This window comes from Puma concolor, chromosome A1, assembly GCF_028749965.1.
Source record: "Puma concolor isolate L17-30 chromosome A1, mPumCon1.1.hap2, whole genome shotgun sequence".
NCBI lineage: Eukaryota > Metazoa > Chordata > Mammalia > Carnivora > Felidae > Puma > Puma concolor.
Genome location: NC_141667.1, coordinates 39003973 through 39018492, shown reverse-complemented (window position 1 = coordinate 39018492; position 14520 = coordinate 39003973).

The window sequence follows — 14520 nt, the reverse complement described above, 5'->3', positions numbered from 1 at the left end:
AATTATAAGAGGAACATCAAACATCATTGGTCACAGATCACCATGGCAAACATAATGACAATGAAATATTATTGAATTATTGAATTATAATGAAATATTAAGAATTACCAAAATGTGACATAGAGACATGAAGTGAGCAAATGTTTTTTGGAAAAATGGTGCTGATTGACTTGCTTGACACAGGGTTCCCACAAACCTTCAATTTGTAAAAAACAATGTCTATGAAGTGCAAGAACGTGCAATAAATCAAACTATGCCCGTATTTGAACACCTACCTTGTATCTGTAAATGTGAATTAAAGTTTTGACTTCTCCCATGTCTCACAAAAATTATTTATTCATCTTCAGAACACCAATGTGGAATAGTAACTATCTAACTTTCACAAATGTCTAATGTCAATCATGCTATGATGTGTATGTGGGGGGGCGGGGGGTGGCGAAGACCAACACCTTTCAAAGCAGAACTAAAATTAGATGCCAGAAGTTCCATGTTAGCCTAAAGGTAACACACCAGATCATTACCACAAAGGAAGTTTTGTTTTAAAGTGACTAAAAGTCAGACTTACTCTGCAAATCCTAACGAGCACAGATACCAGTGTGTACCTTGTGCAGCATGGTATAATTGTTGCAAATTTCTGCAGACTAGGAAATCTTTCTTTCTCCAGGTTGTTAGTTATTTTTAGTCATCGTAATGTAAGGTGTTCCTTATTTCCTCATCAGTGTTTTGAATTTCTATTTGCCCTGACTCAGGTATTATGAAGAAAAAAATGCAGCATATCCACTATGTAGCTCTTTGGGATCCACTAAAATAAAAGCAAGGTATAATCAATAAGTATAGTGTTTACATTAAATGTTCTAAGAAAGAGCAGAACTATGAAGCAGCTCACAAAAAAGTTGAGAAAAGGAAACCAAAGTCCCTATGATAGACACATAAAATATATTTCCAACAGAAAAATAGAAAACTTATGCAAAGTCTGCTTTGCAAAGGTCTAGAGATTTTCCTTTTTTAATTTTTTTTTATTTTAGAGAGAGAAGAGAGGGAAGGGGGCAGAGAGAGGGAACAGGGAAGAGGGGCAGAGAGAGAGAGAGAGAGAGAGAGAGAGAGAGAGAGAATCCTAAGCAGGCTCCAATCCAAGCTCAGTAGCCCAACATGGGGTTTGATCCTATGACCCTGGGATCATAACCTGAGCTGAAATCAAAAGTCAGACACTCACTCAACTCAGCCACCCAGGCGCCCAAGGTCTAGAGATTTTCTGATGGAGAAGATTCTTCCCAGGGCAACTGAAGGTACATGAAGGAAATTAAATGTTTTTTATTTAATACAATTACTGATAAGATGGAATTTTTACATGTGTTATTTCAATGTTTTTATGTGCCTTATTATTTTATTCCTCTATTTCTCCACTGCTTCATTTTTTTTATGTTGAATAGATGCTTTCTAATGCACCATTTAATTTCCTTATCATATTTTCCTTATAATTTGTTTTTAGTTATTTCATACTGGTTGCAATGACAATTAACAACTTAGAACAATTTAGTTCTGATTACTACCAGCTTAACTTTAATACGATACAAAACCATTGGTCCTATATTGTTCTATTTGCTTCTCCCTTCTTTATTCTGTTATTGTCATACAAATTACATCTTTATATATTGTGTATGCACAAAAACAGGTTTTTAAGTATTACTTTGTGCAGTTGTCTTTTAAATCAGGAGGGGGAAAAATCCAGCTACAAAAAAAGCACTGTGTACTATTTGTTATAATTCCCTGTGTAGTTCCCTTTTCGAGTGATTTTTATTTCTTTGGGTGTTCAAGTTATTGTCTAATGTTATTTCATTCCGGCCTCAACAACTCACTTTAATATTTCTAGTAGCACAGGTTTGCTAACAATGACTTCTCTATTTTTCTGTTTTTGTTAGTTTTGTTTTTTTATATCAATGTCTTATTTTTTCCTTCCTATTTAGAGGATAGTTTTGCTGGCATAGAATGCTTCTTTGGCAGTTTTTAGCTTTTAACACTTTGATAATGTCATCTCCCTGCCTTCTGACTCCCATGGTTTCTGATGAGAAATTAACTGTTAATCTTCCTGAAGATTCCTTGTAAGTTCTGAATTCCTTCTCACCTGCAGGTTCAAGATTGTCTCTTTGGCTTTCAACCATTTGATTATGATGCGTCTATGTGTCAATCTTTTTGAGTACAGAATTCACTGAGATTTTTAGATGTGTAAATTAATGTTTTCTATCAAATTTAGGAACGTTTCAACAATTATTTCTTAAAATATTTTTTTGTGTTTTTCTCCATTTTTGAGGACTCACATCATGTTTCCAGATATATTCAGTGGTGTATCCCATGTCTCTGAGACAATGTTCATTTTTCCTTTCTTTTGGAAATACAGTGGGTGAGCCCCCATGTCCAGGAGTCCCTGAAGTGTCTTTTTTCCACCCTCTAACCATTTTATTCACTAACATTTCTGTAGGCTTTTATTGCCAGTTGGGAGTCTGGCCAAGGGACCCAGACCCTTTGATCAGTCTTTGTTTTAAATACATCAGGCGACCATTGTTCCAAGTGATCGTAGGTCATGCCTCTCATCATCTTTGCCTTACATCCTTTTAAATTACTTCGATAAATAAAGCAGATTTGTTTGACTTCTGTGAAGCTCTTTAATGTTAGTCCTTCAGTGTTCAGATGGCAGGGGCTTCCACTGATCCACCCAACTTTGGAGAGTGCCGGATTAGCACCTTTCTTGGGATCCCATCAATGTCTGCTTTATTCATCTCATTTCTTCATAACTATTTAAAGATTTCCACCTTGTTGGAATGAGTCCCTTGACTCTCTTCTTTTTCTTTCCTCTTTGTTTTGCCTATTCTCTTATGAATCATTCTATCCTTTATTGCTATATATTTTTTGGAATAATATTTCCCTTTGGAAGTAGCTCTGAGACTTCAATTAAGGTCCACCCCAGTGTTTTCTTTGCTTTTATTTTAACTTTACCATTTGTTCAGGGCCCTGAGACTAGAGACTATAACTCAGTCTGGTCAGGATCCAAGTTTGGTCCAGCATCATTTTTTATTTTTTATTTTAACTTTACCTATTAATATGTGACTGATGATGGAAGCTATAACTTCAATGAACCAGAATCCAAATTTGGCCCAACATTCTCCCTTCTTCTCATTTTAGCTATTACAGATATCAACAACAAGTGATTGTATATTTAACTCATATCTTCTTTCCTTGCATTCCCTTATGTATCTGGTGAACCAACTTTTCAGGAGATGGATCCATCATTTCTAAATTCCAGTGGTATCTTTTACTTCCATTAACTGATCAAAACACAGCTGCAATTTTATTAGATGGGTGACCCTATGACCATTCAAAGTTTCCTCATCTCCTACACTATTATGCATTCTCTCTCTAAACAACATGTTTTGGTGAATCAAGATCATTCTAGGGAACTTCCAATTCTGCTAGCAAATACCCAGAGTCAGACTGAAAAGTTTGAGAGAAAAATTCTTCAGACTACCAAATCTTCCCAAGACTTCTGACACTGAAAGAAGCTTTGGGGGTGGGGGGTGATGACTCCAAAATCACCTTAAATTTTGATGATTGTTAGAATACTTCACAGAATTAACTAAATCAACCAAAGGAAAAGATGTATAGGGCAGAGTCTAGGAGGATTCCAAACATGAAACTTTGTTGTTGCCCAGACATATTGTCCTCCTGGTATTGATGTGTGACAATACACATGAAATATTGCCAGCTAAAGAAGTTTACCAGAGATTTATTGTCCAGAATTTTTATTGTACCTTCATTGTATATACATGACTGATTGATTGATTGCCCACTTGATTGAACTCAGTATCCAGGTCAACTGAGATCATGTGACTTCAGCCTTCCTCCCTTGATCACGTGGTTGGGTTTCTGCTGTGGCCAGCTTCACCCTAAGATCTGGTATGGCCAGCCTCTGCTCTAAACAAGACACTCCTATCAGGTGTGACATTGATTACCTCCCAGAAGTTGAGGGCAAAGGCCAGAACTCTCTTTGGACAAGGTCAAATTCTTTACTACACATACTTGACCGGTCAAATGATGACAGTTCTCTGGGAATGAGGTTTAAAGAAGCTCCAACCTGATTCTGTGCTCTCTGGTGGCTCCCACGCTGCTGGTTTTCCGGCTGTGAATTTCTAAGCCCACACTCCAGAACTGACGTGGGGAATGGGAATGGGTCAAGATAAAATGCCACAACGCTCACTGCTCTTACAAAGATTCAGCCATTTATTTTTAATGTATAATCCCTGGACTGCTGCAAGCATTTGATTAATTTCCAGAGTATTGAAAAAGTTGATTCTGACAATCTCACCAGTTTTCATTGCTTTTATGGAGGAGGGAATTCTTGGAGGTCCTTACTCTACCATTCACTGATGTTACTCCCTCAGCCTGCTTTTCTGAATAACATTTTATTGGAACACAGCCATTCTCATCTGTTTACATATTGTCTATGGCTGCTTTCCCACAGCAATGACAGGATTTAATAGTTGTAAGAGAGACCAGCTCACCCACAACCCTAAAAAAAAAAAAAAAAAAAAAAAAAAAAAAAACCTAAAATACTTACTATATGGCCCTTTATAGAACATTTTGGCCAACCTCTGCTCTAAATGTATAAACATCTCTCTCACTCTCTCTTCCTGTCTCTCTACACACCTCTCTCTCTCTTTTCCTTTCTCTTTCTCTCTTTTTGTTAAAAGAAGACCATCTGGACTATAAAGTTCTTTTCTAAGCTGCTCCTCACTGTTCTGGAAGCACAGTGATTTATGGCATCAGTAGAAAAGGGGAAAAAATAGTTAAAATAAAAGCTGTATCAAATCATACAGCACAAAGCCTCATTGAAAATCTGGCCATTGGCTTCTTTTTCTTGTTGATTTTTCCATACACAGTTTTGTCAGTTTTGCAACAGAAAGGTGACAGACAATCCTTTTCCCCTCAACTGCATAAGGTTAATAAAATTAAAATAAACATCTTTTTCAAAAATTTTTAAAATGTGTCTTTATTTTTGAGAGCAAGAGACAGAGAGTGAGAAGGGGAGGGGCAGAGTGAGAGGACGACACAGGATCCCAAGCAAGCTCCAGACTCCAAGTTTTCAGCACAGAGCCTGATGCAGGGCTCAGACCCACAAACCTTGAGATTGTGACCTGAGCCAAACATTTAACTCACTGAGTCATCCAGATGCCCCAAAATAAACATCTTAAATACTATTTTCTACCTAAGAAAAAGCTATTTTTATGTGATTCAACACTGTCGATCTTATCACTTACTTTTACACATTTAATATTTTGTTTGAGTAAAACTTTGAGAAAAGTAATCTATTTAATTAACCAGGATTCCTTTCCATGCTCATCACTGCTCAATTATTTGAATAAAGGTTCTTTAGCTTCTCTTCTCAGCATGCCAGTTTCCTCGGCCATGGTGAGCACACATATCCAATCGATCATAAGATTCACTGAACTTCTGTTAATCTTCCTAATCAAGAAACAAACCATATCTTAGCAAAGAATAGTAAATTAGAAATTTGTAAAAGGTAAACATAAACTCAGGTATGGTGGGTTTGAATTACTGGACAAGATTTCATGTGTAAAAATATGAGTTTGCAATGAGTTTGCCTCTAAAATTAACAGGGTCTGCAACGTGTGTATGATGGAGTCTTATTACTTACTGAATAGAGAGCAGGTATTGCCTTTGAAGTTCTATTACAATAAATTTAATTATAAAACAAAATAATATGAACTGAGATTTGACTTATATACACAAATTATGTATCTCTGTTTACATGGCAGGTGTATTAAATGTGTTGTTTCTTACAGTGGAAAAAATAGATAATTTTAAAATATATCAGCAAGCGAAGGAATGATTTACTCTTCCTTAAACTTTTCTACCAGAGAAATAGCAAAGTTTGAAAGTTTAGAAAATACAATTTTAGGGGCGCCTGGGTGGCTCAGTCGGTTAAGTGTCCGACTTCAGCTCAGGTCATGATCTTGCAGTCCGTGAGTTCAAGCCCCGCGTCGGGCTCTGTGCTGACAACTCAGAGCCTGGAGCCTGTTTCGGATTCTGTGTCACCCTCTCTCTCTGACCCTCCCCCATTCATGCTCTGTCTCTCTCTGTCTCAAAAATAAATAAACGTTAAAAAAAAATTAAAAAAAAAAAAAGAAAATACAATTTTACTGGATAAAGAAATAAACTCAGTGTGTGAGAGGTGTCTGGGGGGCCAGGGATTATAAGGGTATTGGAAAGACTGCTAATGTTGATGATTACCGATAGTTATGTACATCTCTACATGTGTTTATGACCTTATCTTCCAGTGACCAAAACCTCTTGGTCCCCTTTACACTGGGCCTTTCTAATGTAGATGCAGGCAGGGATCAACCACACATGCCTTTTGCCTTCCAGTGGCAAGGAAATATTTTAACCAAATTGTAATCCATTGTTGCTTTCCCACTCTCCTATGCTTACCTAGGCCTAAAAATTAGCACCCCGTACCACAGTTTAGAAATACAAACCCACTGTCGAATTCTGGGATTTCAGAGCAGAATAAATGAAGTTTGCTTAGTTGGCATACCCCCACCTCTGGGCTACTATCCCTTCCTTTGCTTGCCTCCAACAGCTGAGGTAATTATAAGTTTACTCTATTTTACCACTTGACTGTATCTGTCAAAATGTTGTTTTAAAAAGTATAGGCCTGCTGCTTTTAAGTCTTTCTGCATCCCAGTCAAGGCCTTTGTGCAGAAAATGTTACAGTTGTGCCTTTTTTCCTCGCTGCCTGGGACAGAAGGAAAAGGTAGGTAACTGTCTGCGAGCTAACTGAGAACTTCAATGTCTCCCACAGGAGGAGCCAGTGGGGAGTTTGTATTTTTGGCCATGAATCCACGGCTTTCATTTTAAGTTTCAGGGTGCGTCATGCAGTTGAACACTGATTGAATGGGGGCACTGGAGGCTCCAGGGATCAAGCTGTGACATTTTTCTGAGCCTGAAGGCTGCTCACGGTTATTACCGCACAGGCCTCGCCGACTGCTACTTCAGGGGACACGGGGAGAAGGAGGTTGTGCTTCCGAGTGTGGGTGGTCGAATAAACTCTTTTAGCAGCAGCAGTTGGTCTATTTAGCCTGAAAAAGAGACCACCAGCAGCCCCCAAAGTGCTAAAAAAATTACAATCAATTTTAAAAATATATATTATATTACATAAAAGACTGTAAGAGTGAGTGCTGAGCATTGCTCTACAGAAATACCAGCTGCTAAATGAGGCAGCCAAACGGGATTTATCCTGTAACCCAGAGAATGTCCACATCTTCCACCACTCTACCTTTTTCTTGGGGGGCGGGAGGGGGAAGAGAAAAAAAAATATCTAAACAAAACAAGAAATAACAGCAGGAAGCAAGAAAACACAAGCACGGTTAGAGAAAATGTACCAAAGGGAACTACCGTAATATAGTCGTCTTGGTGTTTATCTTTGGGTTGTGAGTGGTTTACGGTTTAATTTTAAAGGAGTTGTTAAGGTTCATCTATGGACCATACATTTAGTTGGTGATTAGGGACCAACTTACTTCTTCAAATTCATTAAGGATGTTGGTTGTCAGTACTTTTTTAAATATTGGTGTTAACTCAGTTTGAAAGATTGTCTCAAAGCTTTAAAAGCCATAAACCGTGTCACTTGACTTAATTCTGCATTTAATATAAGAAATTCTTGACTCGTAGAATTTTTCTAATTGCTAATTTATATTCTTATGTAATGCATAAAAGGCACTTCAACCGTCATATTAAATAAAGCAATCACGTTTTATTCCAACAATCAGAAGTTCAAAGGTCAGGTTAATTTGCATGGAATATATACATCCGTGGATTGGCTACTGACATCTTAACTTCAAATACACAAAATAAAATCCATTCCACACTTTGTGGTTCTCATCAGACCTCAACTTGAAAGTGTAGTGTGTGAGATAAATAACCTCTCTAGGATTATCATTGAGAAAAATTTCCACATCTTGAAGAACTCAGGGACACACCCTGTGTCAGAATTCTTTCAGTCGTGGGAAACAAGGAATCTCATTGTACTTTTAAACAACTTTCCTTATTAGAACATATATATTTAAACTGGATTATGTTTTAGTCTCTCCTGGAAGTATGCTCCTTTAGGAACCCATACCTGAGGCACAAAAGGAGTGAGAACCTCATGTAAAAGAAATGCCATGATTAGAAAATGGCAGCCACAAGATTTTCCTCATTGGGCTTCTGTCTTCACTCAAGCCTTGTCCTTTCTCTACCTACTCCAACTTTGAGATATTCCCCATTTCTATGAGACCTCCCAATTAATTATAATGAAATCATTCTGATTTTAGCCCCTCAGTGTCTTGCTTTCCAGTTTCTATCTATGGCTTTATTTTCTGCTCATCACTTTCTCATCCTTCTTGATAGTAAGTACTGGGACTCTCAGCCTTCATACAGTAAACACATCTCCAGAGAACCTTCAGGCTTTTCCTCCCTCCCTCATAGGCCTACTAAGTAAGGTGTAACTTGACACTTTGAGGACCTCTTTTCCTGATTCTGATCCTAGGAGCTAAGAGACTAGAAAGATGCTGACCTTAGGATCTTCTCTTCTTAGGGTTCTGATCCTAGGAGCCTAGTATCTAATTCTTTAATTCTTCCATTTGGAGTCATACAAAAAAATATATAATTCATCTTCCATTTGACATTCCTTTATGGTTTTAAAGCTGGCTCTCCTCTGCCTCTCTTCACCAAGAGAACTGACCCAGATTCCTTCAGTGTTTTCTTAAGTTTTTCTCACACGATGAATCTTAGAATGATTATACTCTAGCAAATGAGATTACTCTTTTCTTTCATCTCAACACTAGCGTTCTACCTAAAATTTTATTTACTATTTCAGAAGTCAAATTACACCAAGGAACTGAAAATAAACTAAAATTGCTAAGCTATTTTCAGAGACACTTCCATTAAGTTTATATATACCTCATCCTATAACCCTACAGTTGCCTTGAGTTTTTTTTTTAAACACATCTCTGCAGATGTACCTATATTATTGTGACCCCCACATTGAAAAATCCAGATTTTTAAAACTGTTTAAACTTGTGGTCGTTTATTCAATATATTGACTATATCTCCAGTAGCATTCAAAATTTGGAAAATGTGACATGTGTACCTTATAAACTTCCAATCAAGATTCATAAATATTTATTAAGTACATGTTATATGTACTTATAATACATTTAAATGCATAAGACTCATTTCCTGGCTAGAGAGATTTTATAAGTCTACAAACTCCTTGAGAGAGGGGCCAAGTATGGCCAACTCACCACTTTGATACTCAGCATCAGCCTTGGGTCTGATTCATATCAAATCCATAATGTCCTATGATTTAGTGAGTGGAGTTGAGGAGGAAGCAGGAATTATGAACAACTAATATAACACTCTATGACAAATGCCAATCTAATGTCTATAATAAATTATGACCAAGGACACAATTACCAAGTCCATAGCTTGCTACTAGAACTGTCCCTCTACATCTAATTTACTTTAGTTGAACACTTCTAGCAAATTACATTTCATTTGAAAGGTCCACCAAAATATCAAGCGCCCTGGTGATCTCAAGATGCACTGCGTCTGAAACACTATTTAAAACAAATTCTTGATATTTCAATTTAAACTACTTTTAAAAATAAAACTTTCATCAGCTGGTTCATTCTGGGCACCTGAGCTACCTGGGTAGCTCAGCTGGTTATGCATCTGACTCTTGATTTTGGCTCAGGTTATGATATCAAGGTTCATGGGTTTGAGCCCCATGTCAGGCTCTGCGCTGACAGTGCCCATCCTGCTTGGGATTCTCTTATTCCCTCTCTCTCTCTGTCCTTCCCCCATTTGTGCTCTCTCTCTCTCTCAAATAAATAAATAGAATTTTGATTTTTTTTAAACATCACCTAAATATTCTCCTTTTATAGCCTACCTAGTGAAGGTTTTGTAGAACGAAAGCAGTGAAGAGAGAGTTTCTTTAATTGTAACTGTGAGTTAACAGTGAACTCAAGAATGAATGCAGTATGGGAGTGTTGAGTCACTGTATCGTACAACTGGAACTCATATTACACTGTATGTTAACTAACTGGAACTTGAATAGAAACGTAAAAAAAAAAGAATGAATGAATGAATGCAGAGCCGTGTTGAGTAGGAAGCCAAAAGGAGAAGTTGAATTGAGGACAAAACCAGAAGTAGTTTTAAATATCTGATGTCTATATGAGGCTCTTCATGCTTAAATAGATCTTTCAAGGCATGCTAGAAAAAATGTGACCTACTCTATGGAAACCATACTGGCTTCTAAATGATCATTCATTTGATTTATAAATTCTTGCGATTCAAGAATTTTATCAGAGATTAATTTCAAGCCACTCTTTATGAGTTTCCAATCAATCTACCTACTTTTTTGGTAAAACAGGGCAACATCTGCCAGTTACAGATTTTATTATAAATCTTTTCTATAGGATATTCTAAAGATGGTCTTTAGTATCTTTGGGTCTATAATATATACTTCTTTGGGTGTCTAATATGCATTTTTTTCTTAATCAGAGTACTGAGCTATTTTACAAAAAATTTAAAGCTAACAATGACATCATTTTAAAATACAATAACATATCTAATTCTGAAATTACCATGTAGTTTATTTTATAGTCTGCCGAATTTTTAAACAGACCTTTGAAGACACTGTGTATTTATAGATTCATCTTGTGTCAGATAATTTGTAATGCAGGGAACTTAATTAGTATATAACTGATAAATGTTGAGACAGTCTCAGGAACTATTGCGGGGGTTTTCTAATCTCCTTTTAAATAGTAGATTCCTTTCCTTAATGGAAATCTTACATATTTTAAGCATTTTAAACAACAACAGCAACAGTAATAAAAATAATAAGCATATTAAAGTACATGTGATTGAATAGGGTGGGATTTAGAATAGAAAATTTCAATCCATCCAAAGGTGTTAAGTTCATAGTGTCTCCATAGTTCTAAAACAGATCTAACAAAACTCCTGTATAAGACTTCGGTTAAATGCAAAGCTTTGGTCAAGGAAGAGCAGCTTTACTATTTACTGTCTCTGGGTTTGTTAACCATTGTTTGTGTCTTCTTGACCATGAGATTTCATAGGTCACTCAGGTGAAAGTGACCTCTCTACAGACTAGTGTCAGAACACCTAGAAAGCATTCAGTAGTATTCTCCAAAACCACTTGATGATTCAATGACAGCCATTTTATTGTGTTGACCCCTTACCACATAGAGAATAGACTCATTCAGATGTCAAGTGCAGCTGACAAAGGCCAGCTTAGTTGTAAGTGGTTGTGCTTTAAACCCCTTTAAACAGATTTATCCCTCCGTCACATATGAATGTTTAAGCATTTTTGAATGAGTATTATAAAAAGAGCTATTGTAACAAAATTTTAATCCAATAAAGTTTATTTTTGTTTCAAGGTTGATCTAAGTAGTCAATATTTTTTATTAAATGCAAAAAGCAATGTTTTGAATTGATAGCATTTCTCATTTTCAAGATGACTATGTGATCATATAGAATAAAGTAATATGGCACTAGCCATATCACAAGCAGTTCAGTTCCTTTCAGAGCTTAGTTTTTAAAAAAGAACATTTATTATTGCTCTTTATTTAGTACATTACATAATTTACTAGAAAAAAATAGTTGTTTTATTTTATCTTTTTGAATCAGAGATTTAGAGGAATTCCTCAGACAATGAATTATGAAGAGAGGTTCATAAATCAAAAATAATTATGTGAGTTTAAAGGTGAGATAATTTTTTTATGTTTGAATAGTTTAGATGTATTCTTTATAAAAGAAAGAAAACTTGATAAACTAGAGAATAATCAAGATGTCTTACTGACAATTCAGATCTTGCGTATTTTTTTCTCAGCTATTTTACTTATAATTAGAAAAATTGATGCTTAGTTTGAAATTAGAGTCATTTTCCCAAAGCTATCTTTCCCTTTTTCAATTAGTATACTGACTACTACTACTACTAATGTATTTCCTGACTAATGTATTTCTCTCTAATTTGTAGGGATTCTTGCAGTGGTGGTTTATTTCTATAGCTGGACAAATTCGTCTCTCTAATTTGATTCTTCTGGGCACCATCCAGGTAAACTTGTGTCTGTTGTTTATTTCTATAGGTTCACTTATTTTTCTGTGCTTCATCTGTGTCTTCATATAAAAATTACATGTAATAAGAGCTCCAGGGTGGCTTAGTCATTGAAGAGTCTGACTTTGGTTCAAGTCATGATCTCGTGGTTTGTGGGTTCTAGCTATATTGGGCTCAGAGTCTGGAGTCTCCTTCGGATTCTGTGTCTTCCTCTCTCTCTGCCCCTCCCCTGCTCATGCTCTGTCTCTATCTCTCAAAAATAAATAAATGTTAAAAATATTTTAATTACATGTAATAGTAAGATTATTTTATTTCTGACATTTGCTAGTAAGATTTGTGATGAAATAACTGGAAACCCCCCATATCTTTCTCATAAAATCTACACTATCTGGAAAGTATTTAATCTTATTTTCATTTTCAGTTCAATGTCACATAAAGCTCAAAGTATAACCACCCTTTGTCTCCTTGTCCTCCACTGCTAAGGGTTGTTTTAATGTTTCTTGAGCATTACTAAGCACTAGAGAGTTAGAGTCATAGGATATCTCTCTGTATTAAATGAAAACATTAAATTGTTAATGTGTCACCTGGCTCACATTATAGTTTTATGATAATGTATAAGAATAAGAGATAATGATCTTTTGGGGAGAGGTGGTGATGCTGCTTAAAATGTAAAGCACATTCATTGGCCAACAGATATACACTGAGGCTATAGAGCTTAGTTATTATCCAGCTGTCCTGGGTTCTAATTCCATTTCTGCCTTCCATTTAGCTGTATTACTTTTGGTAAATTACTCATATTGTCTGTACCAAATTTTCTTCATCCCCCAAAGAGGATAATGGTGACACTTCTCTCCAAGGTGTTGTGGTGAGGATTAAATAGGTTAATATAAACAATATGGTCATAACCATGATTGGAACTTGGTAAGTGCTATACACGTATTTGCTATTATTATTTTTAAATATTATTCAAAATGAATTGGGCTTAGAGTTTTTTGGCTGTTTCCAAAAGTCATTCAAACTGAATTATTTAAAATAATTTTAAAAAATGTTTCTCAAGTGGAAACTTGAAGCCCATGTAGTCAGTCAATGAATGGTAGGAAGGGAAGAATAAGATCTAGTTATTTTCTAATGAGGAAGGAATAAAAAGAGATTGGGGGCAGAGTGGAATAGGATTTAAGGCAATTTAGCTACTTTCTTATAATAATTCATAGGTCAGGAATTTTTTTTTATAAAGGGCCAAATAGTCATTTTTTTAGGCTTTGCAAATCATAAGGTGTCTGTCCTGTGTGCACAATTCTGCCCTTAAAGTGAGAAAGCTGCCATTGACAATACATAAATGAATGAGCAAGGCTGTGTTTCCAAAAAACTTTATTTGCAAAAACATGAGAGGTCATTGAGTATACACAAACAGGAGTGGAGAGTTTTTCTCTAATCACTGTCCTTTAATGCAGTGTTTTGAATACCAGCAGGCAAGTGTTCTTGGGCATTTCCAGGTTAGAAGAATCAAGCAAGTAATCAAAAGTGACAAAGCATCCTGCAAAAGAAATCAGATACAAACACAACTGATAAGCATGTATCAGATCCTTGAAAAAAATATCAGGCATACACAAAGATTATCTTCTATAACTCATTAGAGTTTAGTAATGACAGTATGGTAATTCAAGATTAAATTCTCTTACAAAAGTGAAAGAATCTGACACAACTTCATTAAATATCCAAATAATTTGATTCAGTAATTATACATATAATTCAGTAAACTCTTAAGTATCCTATTATGTGCTATACTTACTATATAACCAATTTGTTTGTATGTATGTAAGTTTCAAATGTAGTTTGCAAAAGTGTAAACTTACTCTTGTATTCCCTTTTTATCTTCCTGTTTTCTTTCTTTATATATAATACATTCAGCATCTTAGATGCCCCTTTGACAACAATTAGAATACTTTTATATAGATTATAGCTTAAATACAACATATGTTCATTATATAATAATCTTACCCCATATACTTTGTTCTACTCTATCTGTCTCTTACAATCTGAAATTAGCCACGTGATTCAGGATAACAAATACTCCATCTAGCATCAAGGATTTTAGAGAAAATCAATGGAACTAAACTAGCTACATTAGATATGATGAGTAAAATGTTTTAAGAACCTATAACATTTCTTTCCATGAACACAACACAAGTGATTATGATCTGGCCTACTTTTATCTTCCTGAGTGCAGCAGAAGCATTCAACAAAGCAGAGCTTCCCTCACATTAATGAGGAAATGTTCACATAACATCACATGAAAAAGGGCCAAGAAGACATTTTATTCTTGGAGGAAGAGA